The sequence below is a fragment of the Callithrix jacchus genome, chromosome 17 (genome assembly GCF_049354715.1).
Source record: "Callithrix jacchus isolate 240 chromosome 17, calJac240_pri, whole genome shotgun sequence".
Classification (NCBI taxonomy): Eukaryota; Metazoa; Chordata; class Mammalia; order Primates; family Cebidae; genus Callithrix; species Callithrix jacchus.
In genome coordinates this window covers 76494707-76510258 of record NC_133518.1, presented here as the reverse complement: position 1 = coordinate 76510258, position 15552 = coordinate 76494707, and the positions used below count along the sequence as shown (strand labels likewise).

The following is a 15552-nucleotide window of genomic DNA, read 5'->3' as shown; positions in this document are numbered from 1 at the left end:
TTCCCAAGTCAGCAGGTCGTGTGTGTGGGTGCGCGCGCGCGCGCGCGACAGTGTTTGCCAGTGTGTGCCTGTCCGCCTCTGCGTGGGTGGCCATTTGTGGCGAAGCGTCCCCGGGTCGGCGTGTGTACCCCCCGCGTGTCTGTCTGCCTCTGCGTGGGTGGCCATCTGTGGCGCTGCGCCCCCGGGTCAGTGTGGGCGTGTGCGCCCGGGCGGGCTGGGCGGGCGCGGGTGTGTCCCCCTCCGAGCGGGCGGAGCGCCACGTGCGGAGCCCCGAGCGCGTCGCTCTGGGGCGGAGCCAGCCCGGGGCCCCGAGCCCCAGGCCGAGCCCAGGCGGGCCCCGCCCCCGACCCCGCCCCCAGCCCGAGCCCGCGCCGCCTGCCCAGCCCGGGAGCCCGGACCGAGCCGCGCAGCCGAGACGGCGGCGGCGCCCGTAGGATGCGGGGATTGCTCCCCCGGGGCCGCTGAGCCCGCGCCCAGTGCCCCGAGCCTCGCGCCGTGCCAAGCCGAGTCCGCGCCGAGCCGCAGCCGCCCACCCCGGGGCCGGGCCGGGGGACCAGCAGGTGAGCGAGCGCCCCCGCGTCCGGCAGCCCCGGCCCGGCCGGAGCCCCCTCTGCCTGCCGCCGCCCAACTTTCCTCCCCGAGAGCCGAAGCCTCCAGACCCTGCGTGCTCCTCCCCTGCCCCAGGTCCTCCCGGCCGCTCCCTCCCCGACCAGTGCCCCAGAGGGCCGGAGTGGGAGAAGGAGCGCAGATCCGCCCGGCTGGAGGGGATCCCCGGGGGAGGCGTCCCTGATCACCGCGCGCCCCCCTTCCCTTCCCTTTCCTTCCGGGTTTCCCGGTGCGCTGTCGAGGGCCGGGGGAGGGGGAACTGCGGCCCCCGCTTCCCGGCCATCCCTGGCGCAGGCTCCGGTAGGGTCTGGGATTGGGACCCGGATTCCGGAGGCCGGAGACCCCAAGGTCAGAGCGGCGACTGGGCGCGCAGTGATCGTGGTTCCAGAGAGCGGGGGTTGCGGGGGCTGACTGAGTGGGGCTGGATACGAGGGAGGAAGCCAAGCACCCCCTTTCTCTGGGCACAGAGGGAACCGTCTGCTCGGGCTGTCCTCTGTGTGGGACGAGATCTCTGCGCCCTTAGATCATGGAGAGATTTCGGTGCCCTTTGACGCACTAAAGGGGCCGCATCTCTTCTGTCTGATCTCTGTGCTGCTAGAAGGGGGAGAGATCTCTACGCGCTGAGATGGGAGAGGGCTCTCTGCCTTCCTCTCTCTCTCAGCCGGACAGATCCACGAACCCTGATGGGAGGTGTCTCTCGAACTCTGTGTTATTTGATCGTCTTTGGTGGCGCCCTGGTAGAAAGTGGAGGTGCCAAGCCTTGTCTGAGAGGCCAAGGGCTGGTCGGGGGCAGAGGTGTGGGGACTGTTAGTGGTAGTGATGAGGGTGGGGGGAAACGATATTGGGGACAGTAGGCCTGCCTTGCAAACAACTGTTGGAAAGCAGCGCACAGCCAGATCAGGACGCCATGGCTGAGATAGTGCAGGACACACTTGTGCTCCTTAGTGCCTTCAGCCCAGCCCCGGGCCATGGGATCCATCTCCTTTTAACATCCTGGGCCTACGGTCCATTCCCAGGTGTCTGCTCACCTCCTGCTGAGACCCCTGGTGTGTTTCCCGGTGAGCCTAGGCGGTATCATCCAGACAGGAACACCACATGACCCCCACCATGCCATGGCATCCCAAGCCCTCTCCCAGGTTCCCACCATCCTTCAGGATCTAGCGGACCCTAAGCAAAAGCGGCACCAGCTACTGGAGTCCCAGGCCCTCGCCACTGCCCTCAACTCCATCTCTTTGACTTCATCTCCACTCAGTTAGAATTGGGCAGGTACACCTGAGTCGGTGGTAATGAGTGGGAGGAGGAATGAGGGCGGTCAGGCTGCTGTCTCAGGAGCATGGAGAGGGTCAGGTCAGTCGACAGCCAGGGTATGGAATGCAAATTCTATGTTTCAGTGTCCAGCCCTGTGCTGAAAAGAGCCTCATTAAACTTTTGATCCTGTCACCACCATATTGTGCAAGTGGGGAAACTGAGGCCCAGAGGGGCTCAAGGAATTATTCAATGTCTTCTAGAGAGTCAGTGGAATGGGAGCACCACTCAGGGTGAAGATACCTTGAGATCTGCTTTCTGTGGGGCAAATAAGCCTAGAATTGACCCAAGAGGATCTGAGCAGAAGAGGAACTGGCCCTGGGGTGCCAAGAGCCAGCATTCAGCCCAGTGTGGCATGGGCAGCTGCTGTGCTCCAAGGTGCTCGGCCCCTTCTCTGTGGTGATCAAAGCTCCTCTGAAAAAATTCTAGGATTGACTCACTCAGCATGAAGACTGGGCTTGGAGGACTGGTGGGAAGCACCAGAGGCAGCTGGGGTTAGGGGAACAGCGGAGGCTGGTGCCCAGGCAATCCAAGGAGAGGGGAGTCCTGAGGGCAGCCAGGGACAGTGGCAAATTGCAGTCTGTGTCCTGTTCAGAGTAGGCTGGCTTCCGCTCACTCTTGGGAAGGTTATTGGAAGGGTGTGCAGTGATAGAAGTGTGTCCGTTCCCGGAGCCCACTCACAGGAGAGGTGGTTTCCTTTGGCTGGGATAGTCAAGAGTCTTATTCTAACAAAAATAACCTTCCACTGGGTTTTGAAGGGTGAATAGGAGTTTTCCAGGCAAGGACAGTGCAGTCTAGCCACCAGGACCAGTATGTACGAAAGCACAGAAATGTGAAACAGCGCAATTATTAGTTAAGTGATTCCTTGGGCCCCATGATGTGAGGAAGAGAAGAACGGAGTTCAAGCCAAGGTCACAGTCACGGGGGCCCTTGTGAGCTCTGCTCAGGAATTGGGAATTTATCCTCAGTAATGTTACTAAAAATAGCTAACATTCACTGAGTGCTTTCTGCAGGCCAGGCACTAAGGGCTTTATAAGGTTAATCTCACTGAATCCTTGCATCAACCCTAGAGGTAGGGACCATCATAATGGCCATTTTGCAGATGGTGAAACTGGGGGTCCAGAAAGGTGGTACACCGTCACACATTTTCTAAGTAGCAGAACTTGGGTTTGAGCCCAGGTGGCAATATCTGCTGTGCACTATACCACCTCCCCGGCTCAGACCACGGGTGCCATCCAAAGTCTTTCCATTGAAGGAGAGGTGACTGGCAGGTTACCACAGGATACAGAATTTATGGTGTTCTATCTTCCTTCTAAGTGACGTGCTGCCCTCCCATTCCCCACCTCCAATGTCTCACTAAGCGAGGTGTGCTGCCCGCTGTCGCGCCATGAGAAGAGGAATGGGCAAGTGAAATTTGCGTTGGCAAGCCTGATGAAGAGCAAACGAGAAGGGACAGATGTTTCATGGGTCCGATTTGAACCTGTTGTATTTCTGGGGACAGATGCTGACATCCAGAAGGTAGTTGGAGGGAAGGGCCCAGGAAGGAAGTGTGTTCAGGATGGAGATCTGGGCTGGAAATGGAAACTTGGAGTCTTCAGCAGAGCTTGGTCATTGGAGGCGTGGCACCGAATTAGATTGCCCAGCGAGAATGCAGACCTGGGGTTCTCAATCCTGGTGACGTCAGCATCACTTGGAAAGCTTTAAATAAAAATACCTCTGCTCAGGCTCCACCCCTAGACATGCTCATTCATTTGGCCCTGGGAGGGGCCTGGGCATCAGGAGTTTTGAAAGCACCCAGGTGATTGTAACGTGGTGTAGAGGGTGAGAAGGAAGGAGGTTGAGTCGGGAGCCCAGAAGCATTCCAACAATCAAGGCAGAAGAAGTCTGCAGAGAAGGCTGAGAAGGAGGAGCCAGAGAGGTAGGAGGAAAGCCGGGAAGGCAGGAGAGTGCCCTGTTCCCTTCTGTGGAGAGACTTAAGGTGCATTCTCAGAAGTTCATGGATAGATAGAAAAAGAATGAATAATTTAAAAAGAAGTGTCCATTAGATCGAGCCACAGTGAGGGTGCTGGTGACCTTGGCAGGAGAAAAGTCCACTCAGTGCCCACAGAATTTAGTGCCCGACACAGACAGGTTCTTGTTGAATGAATGAATGGGTGACTTGGTGGGAATGGAAGCAGTTTGGAGTGGGTTGAGAACTCAGCTGGAGGTGAGGACGTGGAGACAGCAAGTGTAGACAGCTCTTTCAAAAAGTTTGATGGTTGAAGAGGGAGGAGAGAGCTAGAAGGGAGCGGGTGAGGGGTGGGGTTGGGGAGGGCTGTCGGGAGAGCCTGGAGCGGACGCTGTAGGCGCGCCTGTCCCGGCAGCACATGGCCTGTGGGAGCTTGGGGATGGCCTTTCCCTCAGTGAGGCTGCAGGTCTGTGCGTCAAATAGTGCCCATGCAGTGTGTAGTGGTTACGATTTGTTCCGGGGGCAGTTAGGGAGGCTGGGTGGGAGGAGTAACTCTTTCTGTGAATCTCCGAGATAGAGATTTTGATGGCAGGAACTGTGATTCCTGCTGCGGATGTGGGCAGGAAGGGGAGGGAGCCCTTGCTCTGCGGAGAGAAGGGTGTTCCGGAGAGCCACATTTGGGGACAAGATGAGGTTGTCTAGGGCAGGTGTCCAGGGTGATAGGATTGGGAAAAGGAAGCTGGAGTAAAAGTCCTGTGGCTACTAAATACGTGAAGAAGGCAGAGACAGAGGAAAAAACAGGGCCAGTGGGTAGCCTGTTGACAGAGGCTGGGCCCCATGGGAAGCAGACCCACTGCAGGGCTGGCCAGGGCTGCAGGGGGAGCCTGGGACGGGAGGGCCCCACTGCCTGCTGCCAGCCCAGGCTGCCCTGATGCAGAGGTCTGAGACAGAGTTCGTGCCTTTGGGCCATGGAAGGTTCTAGAAGGTGTACAAGCTATAAAAATTGCTCTCGTTAAATTTATGTACCAGTGGGGAAAGACAGACCGGATACCATTAAAGCAATCCATACAGAAGATCATTTGAGATAGGGGCTGGTGCTGTGAAGGAAATACAACAGGGCAGTGTGGTGGAGAGACATGGGTGGCTCTAGACTGGCTGGGCAGGGAAAGCCCCTTGAAGGAGGAGACTGAACTGAGACCTGAATAACATGAAAGAACCAAACCTGAGGAGATCTAGGGAAAGAACGTGACAGAAGGAATGGCAGGCGCAAAGGCCCTGAGGCAGGGGCGAGCTCCGTGGGTTAGAGTAGAGGGAACAGGGTGAGGATGGAGAGGTTCTGTGCCTCCGTTTCTGACCCCCTACTTTAGACTGCACAGCTTACACCACTCGCCCTGGGCTGGCAGCGGTTCCTGAGGATGAGACTATTTTTAGACATAACTCTCCTCTCTGTGGGCCTAGAACATACCGTGTCTTTTTAAGATGATCAATATGGAATTATGCTATTTATAGAGACCCCTCGTCAATTCCCAGAGCCTGGGACCCCCCCAGTGGGGGGCAAGTCCAGGACCAGGCTTTGTGGAGGTAGGCACCACCCCTGACATAACATGGGCCATCTGACATCAATTCTCTAATGCTCGTCTTACCTCCTCTACCCTGCCTGCTATCACGTGTCTTCCCTGAAGAGCCACAGCCAGGGGCTGGGGAGCTCAGGACCCACCACTGCCCCAGCAACTGCATTTCCCCACTGGGTACCTGGTGTGCCCCAAGCCCCGAAGAAAATTTAGTTGTGATTTTTGAAGCCAGAGTCTGATAGAACAGTTTCTCAACTTCTCTTGTCCATTCCTCAACTCTGTTTACTATTCTGGAGGGACAGAAAAGGACAGTGGAAATCCTTAGGACCTCCCGGGTTTGCCTCAGAGGGCCAGGGAGAGATCTGCCCAGCACAGGAAGAATGAAAGGTTGAAGTTAGGGGCTGACATTCCCTGGCGGGAGGTCAGTGTGGTCCAGAGCAGCCAGGGGAGGCTGCCTGGAAGAGGTGGGACTGGAACCCCACCACAAAGGATGCCTAAAACTCAGAGAGGTGAGTGCTTTGATCGTGTGGCCAGGCCTGTTGTCAGGCAGGACAGAATGTTCATGCTCTGAGGCTTCAGTTCTTTCTTTCCCCTTCAGTTTCTTCTCCTGATTAAATCTCCTAGGAAGGCAGTGGAAAGTCATCCCCACAGGGTATTAGCAGAGTGGAGGGATGGAGCTGCTCTCACAGCATCCGTGTGGGCCCAGGAGGGTCCCTCGCCCACTCAGAACCCTCTGTCATCACCAAGGGCTTTCCCTGCCCTCCTAACAGCCCTGGGTGGCTGAGGCTGGTGCTGGCTGCCCTATAGGCTCAAGGTCACATGGGGATGTGGACAGAGCTCAGACAGGACCTCACCCTTGCCCTTGCCCAGGGAGCCCCCGTGCTTTCTGGGAAAGGATTGTGAATAGGAGAGAGGCTTCTCCTGGCACCAGGAAAATGGCAAATGCTGTTCTGGTGGGTATTGATTCCTCGAAGGCTTGCGCAAGGCAGGAGGCCTGGCTCAAGAGGCTGCTTTCAAAGAGATGGCAGAACAGAGAGAGGTAACCTGGCCTCAGGCACCGAATCAGGGTACTCAAGCTACATTAGCCATCCCCCCACACTCAGGCCAGGCTGGGAGGTACCCCAAATGATCTAAGTTCGGGTAAAAAAATCAGACCACGTGCAGGACCAGCCCAGCCCAGTCAGTGCACCCGGCCCAGCCATCAAACCCCAGCCTCATCGACCTGGGCCAAGCACGGAAGGTAGCCCAGACTAGCCCCTCAGAGCCAAGGTGCCCGCCCTCGCCTGCCCAGCTCTGCTGCCTCTGGACATGCTTCTGGGAAGAACCCAGTCCCGTGTCCATTCTCTACTGAGCCCAGGGCTCCACCCAAGGGACACCAGCTGGTGTGGGGTACAAGGAGGCTGAGGGCCAGAGGCCACCCACCATAGCCCCTGTTCCTCACGTGTTGCTCACAGACATAATCGGGAGAAGACACAGGAGCTCAGCCGGCCCTTTGCAGCAGCAGCCCTGCCACTGTGCTGGGTCAGAAGCAGCACAGACTGCCAGTTAAATAAAGCGACAGCCTGTTCCATCAAAACTGGAAACCCGAGGAAAGCCCCCACTCACTTGCTGAGCCTGGGTGCCTATTAGATGTCTAATTGCTGAGCTTCTGTTTCAGGAAATGTCTGAGGGAAGGAGAGAAGAAACTCCCTAAGAACCCGTTGGGGCCTACAGTCCCCAAAGTTAGCTGGACTTCAGGTCTCTTCCAGTCCTCACTTAGGATCAAATTAAGGACGTGTCTCCAGGTGGGTGAGCTGTGTTCACAAGAGCATTACACACGGAGCTTAGATCACACTTGCCAACAAATGAAAAGCAAAAGTCTCAAACAGTGTGTTGAGCAAAAGCAGCCTGGCACAAAAGAGCCCATATGTTAGGATTCCATAGGCGTGAAGTTCTGGAGCAGGAGAAACGAGTCAGGGGACAGAAATCAGAGCCGCTGAGCGCAAGGATTCGCGGGGACCTTTCTGGGCGAGGGGATGTTCACTGTCTTATTGGAGTGGCACTTACGTGTCCTTTGTCAGAACTCGTCCAACTGTACACCTAAAGCATGTTCTTGTGTTTAAAGTATACCTCCGTATCAAAGAATATTGAGGAAAAAGGATTGCACGTTTCGTTCAGCTTCATCATGGACATTTTGTGGCATAAATGTAGCATTTCGGTGGATTGGCTTATTTCTCTCTGGACGCTAAGGGACCCTAGAGGTCGGCCTCCCAGGTTTCTGTCTCCCTTAGTGCACACAGTAGGCGCCCTGTAAATACCTTGGTTGCCATGCCATCAGTGCACAGTTCCTCTGTGAAGCTTTTTTTCAGCTCAAGTATTGAGAAAAATAAGTTGGGAGGAATGGAGCTAGGAAGAGTCGTAGAGCTCTGATTGCTGTGACCGGCACCTGTGTGCCATGTGGGTGTACACAGAGATGATCTGGGGTCTGGGGTGGAATGCTCCTGGGTGACTGAGCTGGCTCTCCAACTCTGGGTCTCTGTGGATGCGTGGTATTAGACCGTCCAGGTCCCCACCCTGGAGACCCAGGGCCAGAGGCAGTGCTGCCCTGGCTGACAGCACAGTGACACTCAGCGTATTCTAGATCCCCTGTGCATGGACCTGGGCATGTGTAAAGGGGCTGACAAGGAAGACTTGGGACCTGGGCATGTGTAAAGGGGGACCTGTACCCTGTGGAGGGGGTACCTGCGAGGAAGGGCCATGAAGACAAAAGCAGGGCCACCTGTCTTTCAGAGAAAACAGTGGCTATCCCCAAGCCAGTTTGTCACTGGGAGGTGGGCTAAGTTCAGTGAAAATCAACGGGAAGTTTCAGACTGTCCCTCCCGCCCAGGCAATTCTCTTCACAGTCTCGGCTCTCCCGCAGTTGGCCAAAGGGCCCACTCTCCGGCAGCTCCCACCTCTGCAGGGGACCTGGTCTCAGGGACTCCCATTTCATTTCATCCTTGCCTGGAGAATCACTTCAGCAGAGCCCCAGAGCTAAAGCGGGTGGGGTTTTCCAGTCAGCTGAATTAGCCTCCGCTTCAGCCTAAGTGTTGGAATAAATGAGATGCAAATGTATGTAAATGAGGGCATCCCTGGCTTCAGGGTGGGTGTGCTCACCTCCACCTCTGGGAGGGTCGGGGATGATTCTGCAGGACTTACCAAGGTCGTTGGAGGCGGAGATTAAGAGTAGACGAGGACTGGCGCCTCAGACTCTCCCACCTCCCCCAGAACTGGGCTCCGCACTGGACAGGGTTAACGCTTGTGCAGCCTCCAAGGAGTGAGCCAGTGGGGAGCTGGTTAGCGGAGGCCTCATGCAAGGACAGACCAATGTGCCTTTGATCTGGGAGCTGGGACCTGAAAGCACAGGCCACCAGCACCAGCTGGCACCCCCACTGAGCCTTTGTCCGAGTGGTTAGCCCGGGGGAGCCGAGACTATGCAGATAATTGCCTGGGCGGGAGGGACGGTCTGAAACTTGCTGGCGAGCCCTCCCACTTCACCCCCCACCATCCCAACCTGTGGCTTGAGCCTCCACAACCACCCACAGACGCTGCCAGAAACCAGGGTGGCCGGTTTCTGGTCTGTGGAGGGCAACACTCTTCACTCCTTCCCTGCAGCAGCCCCCCAGCCCTACCCCACCCACCACCTATCTTCCCCAGAGACTAGCCTGACGTTCAGCCCCAAAGCAGGTAGAATTCCTTTTTGTTGTTGTTTTCTGTTTTTTGAGACCGTCTCACTCTGTCGCCCAGGCTGGAGTGCAGTGCAGTGGCGTGATCTCGGCTCACTGCAACCTCTGCCACCTGGGTTCAAGGGATTCTTTTCAGCCTCCCGAGTAGCTGAGATTAGAGTTGCCCGTCACCACACCTGGCTAATATTTTGTATTTTTAGTAGAGACCAGGTTTTACCGTGTTGGCTAGGCTGGTCTGGAACTCCTGACTTCAGGTGATCCACCTGCCCCGGCCAGCCAAAGTGCTGGGATTACAGGTGTGAGCCACTGTGCTTGGCCTCAGGTAGAATTATTTAAAGGCTTAGGGCCTGGTAGCTGGAACTCCATGTCAGTGTCATTCAATAGAAATACAGTATGAGTCACCAATGCAAGCCACATATGTAATTTTAAATTTTCTGATAGCCATATTTTTTAAGCTAAAAAAGTGAAATTAACTTGAACACATTTAATCCAGTATATTGTCAACTTAAATATTATCTGTTCAACTTGTAATCGATACTAAAAATTATTAATGAAATAGTCAACATTCCTCATTATACCAAGCCTGCGCAATGGATGTGACTTCACAGCCACACAGCTCAGTCCACAGTAGCCACATCCCAAGCACTTGGTCACCATATGCGGTGAATGAGTGGCCGCGCTGCCTTGGACAGTGCTTGAGCTGGAGAGAAAAGCTGCTGGGGAATCGGTTCTGTCGTGAAAACTGCTAACTCTGTGGGCATGAGCAGAATCGGTTAGGTCTCCCTGGGGGCGTCTGGGCTGCATAGACAGAGAACCAGGCTCAGATGAGGCCAACAGGGCTGACTCCCAGCCTTAAAGTGGGGTCACAGACACACTCAGCCCAGGCACATGGGCCATAGGTAAGCCGTGAGCCTTTCTCCCACTCTCTGCACGCAGAGGTAGAGGACAATGTAGAGCCATGGGTGGGCTCACAGGTCCGGCCTCAGACAGACTGGAGCTCATTTCATCTCTCCTGGAGTTAGATTTCCCATCTGTACAATGAGGATAATAACCCCTGTCTTCCTAGGATTGCTGCAAGGATGAAGTAAGTTGATCCGTTAACAGCACTAAGTGCAGTGCGGGGCACAGAATGAGCATGTGACGCTGCTGGGGTGCAGTGCCGGGGCCGGAGAAAGTTAGGTCTAGAAAGGGGACCAAGTCCCAGTGTGAGTATGTGTCCAGGCAGGAGCGTGTGTCCAGGCACGAGTGTGTGTTCAGGCAGGAGTGTGTGTCCAGGCACGAGTGTGTGTTCAGGCAGGTGCGTGTGTCCAGGCATGAGCGTGTGTCCAGGCAGGAACGTGTGTCCAGGCAGGTGGGTGTGTCCAGGCAGGTGCGTGTGTCCAGGCAGGAGCGTGTGTCCAGGCACGAGCGTGTGTCCAGGCATGAGCGTGTGTCCAGGCACGAGTGTGTGTTCAGGCATGAGCGTGTGTCCAGGCACGAGTGTGTGTTCAGGCAGGTGCGTGTGTCCAGGCACGAGTGTGTGTTCAGGCAGGTGCGTGTGTCCAGGCACGAGTGTGTGTTCAGGCAGGTGCGTGTGTCCAGGCATGAGCGTGTGTCCAGGCAGGTGGGTGTGTCCAGGCAGGTGCGTGTGTCCAGGCAGGAGCGTGTGTCCAGGCACGAGCGTGTGTCCAGGCACGAGCGTGTGTCCAGGCACGAGCGTGTGTCCAGGCAGTGGGAAAGTGAATCTCGCACTTACTCATTCTTTCCTTCCTTCTTTCACCAGTCCTTGCTTTGAGAGACCAGGACAAAAACCCAGGGGAGACACAGGTGTTCAGGGAAACGACTTCGTACTGTGCTGAGGTAGGGAGGGGAATTCAAGTGTGCCAGGAATACAGAGAGGAGGGAAAGATCCAGCCCAGGCAGGGAGGGCTGCTGTGGGCAGCAAGGAGGCCTCTGAGCTGGATCTCCCATAAGAACAGTAATAATAACAGCAAAACCATAATAGCAACTGGATTTATCTGGCACTTTCTGTGCGCAAAGCATGTGCAAATACCAGTACATTTACGCTTCACAGCAACTCTGTGAAATAGATATTATTATTAACCCCATTTCAGAGATGGGAAAACTGAGGTAGAGAGACATCAGTCAATCAATCTGCCCACAGACACAAGACAAATGCATGGCCAGGGCCCAGATTTACTCGGTAGCTGGCTTCCCAGCACAGCCCTACTTCCTTATCCCTAGGAACACGAAATCTTCAGGAGGGTGAGGTGGGAAGCCAGAGTGGGAGGCAGAGATGGGTACAAGGCCTGGTTCTCTGGCTCAGGGCATTTCCTTGTTGCCAATGTCTGCGGGTCTGGGTGAGTTTCCTCGCCGGCCACCACGGACTCTTTGCTCGTGACTCTTCCTGTTCCCCGCACTATCCCCTGTTGGTCTGGGATCCATCGCTTTGGGAGGACACGTATTCTGTGTAGTCATTGTCAGGGCCATTGTCACAATGGATGCTGATTAAATGGTCACTGCATCATTCAGTTAAGACGGGTCTGTGAGGTGTTGACGGGTGACATGTTCTCAAGGAAGAATGCACTTGCCTTGCAAGCAGGACTAGAAGTTCTGATGGGGCTCCAGGCGAGGAAGCCCAGAGAGCGAGGTTCCTAGTTGTCATCTCCACATTCGGGGGCCTGTGGGTGACTGGGGTGAAGTTACAGCCTGTCAAGCTGCCCCTACTCCCGTTCTCCTGTCCCTGATCCTGCCAGTCCAGGAGCACCCACTCGTCTTTGTGGGATGTCCTGTCAGGCAGGGTAGAGAGGAGGGGCCCATGCCCGTCTGTGGAGTGTGATCAGGGCGTGGGCAGGAAGTCCTTGCACCCTGACCTCCACCTTTAGGGAGCGAGCGCTTGCTTTGAGGACACCCACACCCTCTCCCTCAGCCTCTTTAGCACTGAGGAGCAGGCCGAAGGGGAGTGCCCTGTGGCCGGGCAAAGCTGCACTGCGTTCTGGGGTCGGTGGGACTGCAAGCCTGAGGTCACCCCAACTGCAGGGCAGGAGAGAGGAGCTCAGAGCGGAGGAAGCCCACAGAGATTTTCTAGGAAGCCTGGGAACCACTTCCACACAATGCTTTGCATAAATTTACATGGCAAAGAATATTCTTTGCATGCCGTGTTCCAGAGGCTCCGATTCCAAGGCGACCAAAATGCCAGACGTGACTCAGGAGGTTGAAGTGTGCCTGCCTCTGGGATCAGGGAGGGAAGTGAGTAGGGAGGTGCTGCAAAGAGAGGGAGACTCCCCGGGGTGACCAGCCACCCTGATTTGTCCGGGACAGGTGGGGATCCCAAGATGCAGAAATTTTAGTGCCAAAATGAGGAAAGTCCCGTGTAAACTGGGACAAGTAGTTCCCCCCACGCCCACCTCCCACGTCAGACAGTGCCTCCAGCTGCACTCTACCTGCCTGGCTGTTGTGTGTGTGTCATAGCAGTGTAACCATTGCTGACTGAGTACCAGCTGTGTGCCTTTGCCTTCAGAAAACCCTCCTTCAAGAAAGCCAGTTGAGAAAACAGTGCAGGGGGGTCTAGTTTCTGGTGTGAAGAGTGAATATTCTCCTCGTGCAGCATCTCTGCCTTGACGTGAATACGCGTGCTTCAGGACCTGTCTGTAACCAGCAGAGGCCAGGAAGGGGCCAGAGCTGAGCAAGGGCGAAAGGAGGAAGGAGCCAGTGTGGGTGGGTGGGCAGTCAAGGGAGGTGCCCTGGAGGAGGTGGAGTGGAGAGGAGAGCAGGAGGTGACTCTGGCATGGCTCAGGGCACACAGCGATGGTTCAGGGCACACAGAGTGTTGGAGAATGTCTAAATCTAGGAGCAGGGTCTGCATGTGTGGGATGGAAGGCAAGAGGGAGACACTGCCATGGTCCAAGCAGGGGCAAGGAGGTCTGTCCCAGGGCAGCGACGTTGGGTGAGGGTTGGGAACTTATGGGCAGTGCCAGAAGAAGGGGTGCCAGGAAGAGCCAGTCTGGAAAGGAGGATTCAGAGCCTGCTCCCATCATGAGCCCCCAGGAGCCTTCCAGATGCAGGGACCGATGCAGCTAGTTCCAGAGGCTGATGAAATGGGGCAGGATGGAGTTGGGGAGGGGGGCAGGCTGTAGAGTGAAGCCCAAAGGACAGGGAAACCTGGCCCAGGAAGCGTGGATAACCGGAAGGAGCAGCCCCAGCCTGATGAGCTGCGGTAGGGCTGGGGCAGATGGCAAAGCTGATGCAGATGGAACAGCTGTCCTGCGGGGGGAGAATCATGAGGTGCTGGCATCTGGGGGATCAGTGACTGTGGACTTACAGTCAAGCCAAACACTGGGGCAATGTGAGATAGGTGTCCCCTGCTCACCTGTTTTCCCCTACAACCTTCCACAGCTGGGGATGGGTTCCTCTGAAATCTGGAAGCCTGACATCCTAGACCTGAGGGGTGTGACTGAACCTGTACCCAGAACATCCTCAGACCACCCCTGAGCCCTCCTCACCCTGGCAGCAGCGGAAACCCTGCAGCCGGGGCTCAGCCAGGCTTGGCCACAGCAGGGCGTGGGCCCTGAGCTGCTAGAGGAAGGGCAGGGCCAGAGCCAGGTGCAGGTGGCGGGAGAACAAGGGAGAAAGCGGATCCCGCCCGCCCACCAGGAGCCGCCTGTGGGGCCCAGAGACAAAAGACACTTTCCATGGGTTTACTTTGGAATAGGAGGCTGCAGCAGAGAACTTCATCTAGAATCTGGTTTCACAGCTCCCCTGGGCAGCCTGTCCCCTCCCAGGCCAGGCCCCTGAGGGAGTGGATGCTCTGTAGAGGCCAGCTGGGGTTGGCTCCTTCTCAGGACCCAGTGCTTCATCTCCAGGCCTTGGGTGGAAAAGACTGGGGAGGGTATGGAAATGCATGGGCACAGGACATCGGCCCCCCTGGTCCTCGTCCATCCCACAGGGCCACTGCAGGACTCAGAGTGGAATTTCTCAAGTCCAAGGGCGAGGCAGACTTGGGTCCCAATCCACACCCAGAAATGACACAAAGTCCAAGTCAGTCAGAGCTGGAGGCCAGGGGAGCAGCTGAAACCACTCGTGGTAAGAGCGTTATAGAATCCCAGAAAGGACTGGGAGGTGCGTCTCAGCCTTCCTCACTTACAGGGTCAGTACCTGAGCGCAGACCACGCCGGGTCTTAGCTTCTCTCCACCAGTGAGTGCAGCCCATCTCAGAGGCACATATTCTGAGACAAGATAAAACACAGGATTAAAAAGGAAACCAAGTGTATTGAAATGCAGCTATTGGAACACAAACAACAACTTTTGATAGTGTAAGGTACGTCTTTGTTCATGTTCTAAGTTTTAAGATCTAGCAGCAAAGCTAAGTGCTGTGATTTTGAAGTCGTGGTGAGTAGTAATGTGATTTGAGAGACCAGCAGCAGCTATGACGTGACAGGGAAGCATCTGCAGTTTCTTTTGGTCACAATTTCTGCTTTGTTGCCTACATTCGTAATTGAAGGAAATGCTAAATTTGAATTAGAGGTTAATGAGAAGGAGATGCGATTTCTTCCCTGAATTTTTCCACCACCCCTTCACGGGCTCTGTTAAGAAGGGCCCCTGAACTATTAATACATAGACAGGCAAAACCAATCTATGCCATTAGCAGCGAGGAGAGTGGTTCCCTTGGCAAAGGAGGGTACTTAGTGACTGGAGGGCAGCCTAAGTGTAAGAGGCTGGGAGCGTTTTATCTCTTTGTCTGGGTGCCGGTTACCAGGTGTGTTCCGTTTGTGGAAATTCACCCAACTGTACATTTATGTGTGTCTAGCTGCATGAATCCTTTATTTCACACAAATTAAAAACACCTTTACTAGAACAGATTTACGTGCAGGTGGAAGGGAGCACCCGCACACACGCGCTCGCTCTCTTCTCTGTCTCTCTCTCTGTCACACACGCACACACACACACACCCTTGCCAGTGTGTACCAGTGAGCCTCTGCAGACCCATGGGCGGGCTTGTGTCCCCACAACCCTTGCAGGCATATGGACACAGATGGATACAGTGAGACAGAGAACACTATTTTTAGGAAGTAAGTCCAGGCAAAAGAGGTGGCTTCCCAGTTTATGGAACTGGTCGCTCACAGTGGAGAGGGTTGCCCTGTGAGAAGCTGCTGTCATCCAGACTGGTTTCTTTTTTAATTTTTAAAATAAAAAGACGAATGAGTTTATTGTTTCCGTAAAAATAATGCAAGCTCATTATAAGGAATTCAAGCAATGGAGACAGGTATAAAGAAAATAATTTAAAATTACCCACATTTCCTCGAGCTGGGAGAAAGAAGTCTCCACTCACGTGTGTTGATGAGGGTTGCAGATGCCTGCCTGTTCACTCAGAGATGGAAGGGAGACAGGGAAATGCTCTCATAGAGTGGAAACCTACTCCCTCACCTGCTATTTTTAACAA

The 15552-nt window shown here is 55.2% G+C and overlaps 1 protein-coding gene across 10 annotated transcripts in view; it reads left to right on the top strand.

Annotated features, from left to right (window-relative positions):
* The first annotated feature begins 394 nt into the window (after positions 1–394).
* SCN5A (sodium voltage-gated channel alpha subunit 5) overlaps positions 395–15552 on the top strand; it is a 103134-nt gene continuing 87976 nt past the window's right edge. For 9 of the 10 annotated variants that reach the window (XM_078354661.1, XM_078354660.1, XM_035277747.3 and 6 more), the window contains exon 1: positions 395–560. The gene's annotated coding sequence lies outside the window, so the exon portion shown is untranslated. The remainder of the gene's footprint in view (positions 561–15552) is intronic. The other variant, XM_078354662.1, reaches the window with a different exon arrangement.